This window comes from Tupaia chinensis, unplaced genomic scaffold, assembly GCF_000334495.1.
Source record: "Tupaia chinensis unplaced genomic scaffold, TupChi_1.0 Scaffold146027_1, whole genome shotgun sequence".
Lineage (NCBI taxonomy): Eukaryota > Metazoa > Chordata > Mammalia > Scandentia > Tupaiidae > Tupaia > Tupaia belangeri.
In genome coordinates this window covers 41,115-46,847 of record NW_006205883.1, presented here as the reverse complement: position 1 = coordinate 46,847, position 5,733 = coordinate 41,115, and positions in this window count along the sequence as shown.

Sequence of the window (5,733 nt, the reverse complement as noted above, 5' to 3'; positions counted from 1 at the left end):
GGGGAGCCCCCCCGGGCGGGCCCCGCCAGCCATGCGCCCTAAACCCAAGACACAGAGGCAAGCCCACACCAGAAGCAGCCCCACGGGCCCACGCCTGTCACACGGAGGTAACCTGGTGAGGCTTCCCTCACCGCCCAGCATGGCACCTCCTGCCTGCGAGGAAGCGTCCACGTTCACTCGGAACACGACAGTGAACGTTTGCTTCCTCAGAACACCACGACCAACAGGACACAGGGACTTCCACAACACACGCGGAAAATCTAATTAAAAGACGCGGTCATCCCAGTGCAGACAAGTTTGGGAATCCACATGTGATGGCTTCATAACACGCATCATCGAGGAACTTCTCTTGTTATGAGAGATTTTTATAGGATGTGTGTGCTCCCCAGGGAGACAGAGATAGACAGAGAGAAAGCAAGAAATCACCCCCCTGAGGGTATAGCCACACAGCAATCCCTTCTCCACCATCCTCCTCTTGAGATTTTGGACATGCACACACGCGCCCAGTGTGAGTTTCAAGCCGCCGGGTCTGGGACTTGAACCATAATCGAGCATGTGGGAGTCTAGCACCTTAACCACCATGCCCCCTGCTGGCCCCAAGGATGAGTGTTAGAATAGAGGGGAGGAAGTCACACTCAGAGCTGCGATGTCATCATCTCTTTCCCGAGGGCAGGTGGAACCCACGTCCCAGTGTAACAGGGCTCCTGACTCCATAGACAGGAGCGGAACTTCTCGGGGGCCCGAGGGACGAGATAGACTGTGTGGCTCGGGCCAGGTCACTGGGTGACACACGGGGGGCCGCGTCAAGGATGCCGCTCACTGGCCACAGCAGATCAGGCAGGTGACCGAACAGAAAGTGGGGCATGGGGCAGCAGGTGGTACGGTGGTTAAGGCACTGGGCTTCAACATGGCCGACCACAGTTCAAGTCCTGGACCTGGTGGCTTGCTTACTCTCTCTCTCTCATTCTCTCTCTGTTTGTTTCTCTCTGGTGAGTTGCACAAGCCCTGTAGCAAATTTAAAAAATAGTAACAGTAAGGACCAGCAGGTGGTGTAATGGCTATGTCGCTTGACTCCCATGTAGTCGACCACGGTTGAGTCCTGGACACAATGGCTCAAACTCACGCCGGACACGTGTGTGTGCAAGCCCAAGATCCCCAAGAGGAGAATGGAGGAGAAGGGATTGCGATGTGGCAATCCCCAAACCATCCTTTCTGTCTCTCTGTCTCTGTCTTTCTGGTGCGCGCACACACCCTATAACAAGAAAAAAAAAAAAAGTTTAGGTTCATATAATAGGTGTTATTTGTTACACTTTTTTCCAGGTGTAAGTCCTATGTGCTGTAAACCACCTTTATATGTTATACCTTTAAGGAATATCAAGTATTCTATCTTCACATATACTCATTCTTTAAGGATGAGTTTCCTTAGTAATGTTTCTTCCCCTGTACAGTGAAGACAAGTTATGTCAAAAAATAATATATATATATATATATACACACCTATATATATATGCCTTACCATCTAAATAATCAAAGCTTATTTTTTTAAAAAATGATTGTTTTCTTTTCTATAGTTTTATGTATTTTTTTTCTCAAACTAACAAAAATTATTATAAAACCTCAATCTGAAGAAGTGCATACACCACTATTCCCACCACCATCGCCACCACCTGCAGAAGAACGAGACTTCAGTGAGATGACCCTCAATAACATAGACAGATGCAGATTCCACTAAAAAACCATGGAAGTTACACTTGGTTATCAGTTCTTGATCTTTTGCAAAGCCTTGGGAAGCCTGCGGTCACCAAGAGTCAAAAGGGTCCACTACTCAGAACGTTATAATCTCAGGAGGAGGCGACTGAGGCAGAGCATTTCAAATAAGTTCCAAAATGATGCAAAGAGATTGATAATCCTTGGGAAACTCATCAATCAATCCATGCTTGTCAGCAATAACCTAGCCATCCATGAGTTATAAAAGGAAATAGTTTAAATACTGTTGAACAGGGATAAGCCGGAAACGAACCAGCATTCTCTGAAATGAGAAGTAGGCTCATAAATGATTGCAAAACTCCAGAAAGCACTTTAGCGACCCACCGCAGGATTTAAAAGTGATGAGTTCTTTAAGAAATCTCACCTTCGGCCCATTGGTTAGAATGGAGGTTAAGGCACTGGAGCCCACATGGCCGACTGCTTGGTGTGAGTCCTAGACCTGGCAGCTTGTGTGTGCACGCTCAAAATCCCAAGAGCAGACTAAAGGAGAAGTGATTGCAGCATGGCTATCTCCTCCAGGGTAGATTTCTCACTTTCCTTCTCTCTGTTACTCTCTGTCTCTCTCTGGCAAGTGCACACACCCTATAGCAAAAATCTAAAACTGAAAAATACTAAAAAAAATTTAAAAAGGAAACCCCACTTTTAGGAAATTGCCTTAGGGAATGATAGTTGGGGGTACCCATTATAATGTGCAAGGACGTGCCGGGCTATGATCAGAACAGAACCTGGAATAACCTACATGTACTGAGGTCAGCCTTCCTCTAGGGGGCAGGCTGCACCCTCCACACCCCTGCAGGGTCTATGCAGGGAGAAGCTCCCAAAGAGATTTCTACCATGTGACTTCACAGGGGGCTAGGTCTGTGATTAAGTGGGATAGGTGGGTATTATGGGATGGAGGAGGAAAAGAGACAGAAGACGGGATGACTTTACCTCCTTCTTCATCTGGAACAGCATTCACAAGTTCTTTATCTGAAAAGCCACCTCCTGGAAATGAAAACACAGTGCCATTGGTCATACTGGAACCATAGGGAGGGTGTCTTGGCATCTTGGAATGAAGGCAAAACATTATTAGAATCAAAAGCAAGTTGAGCTTCAGGGGCATGGTCAGTAGTACACTGAAATACATAGTCAATGCTGGAAGCCATGTGGCTGGCTGTGGGTTCAAATCCCCAGCCCGGGTGATCTGATACATACTGTGAGCCTGAGCACGTATGCCCAAGGTCCTGCTAAGATGGAGGACTGGAGAAAGGGAGGCAACTGCAGTGGGGGGAGACCCTGTTGAGGGTGCTTCTGTCTCCCCCCCCCTCTCGCTCTCGCTCTCTCTCTCTTCCTCTCTCCTGCATGCACTCTTTATTATGAATATTATGAACTTTTAAAACAGGAATCCATGGGGCCAGTAGGTGGCATGTGGTTAAGGCCCTGGACTCCCACATGGACCACTGTGGTTTGAATACCAGATCTGAAGGCTTAAAACTCACACTGGTGCATGTAACCAAAATCCCAAGAGGAGAGAAGAGAAAGGATTACAGCATGGTCATCCTCTTGGGGGGTGGGGGTGATTTCTCAGTTTCTCTCTCTATGTGTCTCTCTCTGTCTCTCTGGCAAGTGCATGTGATCTATAGCAAAAATCTCTTTCTCTAAAAAAAAAAAAAATCATCAGATCCAACATGGCCAACTCCACAGTTTGAATCCCAGACCTACACATGAAAATCACACCAGGCATATGTGCATTCATGCCCCAAATCCCAACAGAAGAATGGAAGAGAAGAGATTATGGCATGGCTATCCCACTTGGGGTGGAGATTTTTCACTTTCCCTCTCTTTCTCTCTGTCCCCACCAAGAACAACAAGCACTATATAGCAAGAAATCTAAATAAATAAATAAAATAAAATAAAAACAACTAAACATCAAACTCAAATCAAAAGTAGCTCTTTGAAAACTATGTATTCCACTGCTTGAATATTGGAATTTCCTTGTAAGAGAGTCAGCAAAAAACACATGGTAATCTAAAATGATTCCATCAGCTAACATGAATATCACCCTGCACAGTGTACACTGATGACCCAAAGGCTTGATGTTCTTTCTTCTTCAAGACATTTTTGCTATATGGTGCATGTGCTTGACAGAGGAAGAGACAGAAAGTGAGAAATCTCACCCAAGGGGGAACAGCCACACCACAATCCTTTCTCTTTCATTCTCCTACTGGGATTTGGAAAATGCATGCACATGCACCCATTGTGAGTTGTAAGCCACCGGATCTAGGACTAGAACCATGGTCAACATTGGGGAACTCCAGTGAAAAGACCATTATGCCATCTGCTGGTCCGGTCCCAGGTTTGATGATCTTATCAGAGGTTTCAGGTTGGTTGGGGTTTGGTGTCAGTGTGTGTGAATAAGGTTGTGGTGTTGGGTCATGTGTTTGCAAAAGATGAGAATGGCAATGCGAGTGCTTTCCAGTGAAACAAACCAAACCTCAGTTTGCCTACAGAGATAAATTGCCAAACAGCTGGAAATCAAACATCATCCTCTGGCATGGTGGGGATAGCAGTACACACAGCCACTGGCCAGGTCCTTCCCATCATCTTCCAGCTACCATTGCCATCCCTCAGTATCTGCAAGGGAATGGTTCCAGGATCATCCCACCCACTTTGGATACCAAAATTGAGGATATTTAAGTCTCTTACACAAAGCACAATGCGGTCTATGTACATCCTCCTGCATACTATAAAGCTTGTCTATATTACCATTAATAATAATACCTAGTACAATGTAAATACTGTGTGAATAGTAATTAGGATGTATGCTTTCTAAAAACAAAACTTAGGTTTTTGTCATAGAGAATGTACATTTGCCAAGGAGAGACAGAGACAGAGAAAGAGAGAACACCATCTCCAGGGAGAACGGCCAAACCACAATCCCTTTTCCTCTGTACTTTTCACGGAATTTTGGATACACATGCACATACACCTGGCACAATGTTCAAGGTCTCTGGTCTGGGACTTGAACAATGATCAGTGACACAGGAGTTCAGCACCTTAACCACCATACCAACTGCTAACCACAGACTGCTTTTTATCCATACCGTGGTTCACTGTTACGTACATTATTTATTTCCTTTGAAATACATTTGATCCATGATTGGTTTAATCCCTAGACACAAAACCCATGGATACAAATAGAGGGTTAGTATCTGCAAGGGAATGGTTCCAGGATCATCCCACCCACTTTGGATACCAAAATTGAGGATATTTAAGTCTCTTACACAAAGCACAATGCGGTCTATGTACATCCTCCTGCATACTATAAAGCTTGTCTATATTACCATTAATAATAATACCTAGTACAATGTAAATACTGTGTGAATAGTAATTAGGATGTATGCTTTCTAAAAACAAAACTTAGGTTTTTGTCATAGAGAATGTACATTTGCCAAAGAGAGACAGAGACAAAGAAAGAGAGAACTCCATCTCCAGGGAGAATGGCCAAGCCACAATCCCTTTTCCTCTGTACTCTTCATGGAATTTTGGACGCACATGCACATACGCCTGCCACAATGTTCAAGGTCTCTGGTCTGGGACTTGAACAACGATCAGTGACACAGGAGTTCAGCACCTTAAACATCATACCAACTGCTAACCACAGACTGCTTTTTATCCATACCGTGGTTCACTGTTACGTACATTATTTATTTCCTTTGAAATACATTTGATCCATGATTGGTTTAATCCCTAGACACAAAACCCATGGATACAAATAGAGGATTCAATGCACTTAACTTAATGAGTTTCCAAAGGAAACTAGTGCAGCTTTCGAGAGCCGCTACGTAATCTTCAAGGCCCAATGGAAGATGAAATGGGGAACCAATCCCAGGTCAAATGGGGCTGCATGAGGAAATTCAAAATTGAGGCCAATGATTGCCAACCCAATATGGCCCACTTGTGAGCCCAGGACACTTTGGTTTTGCA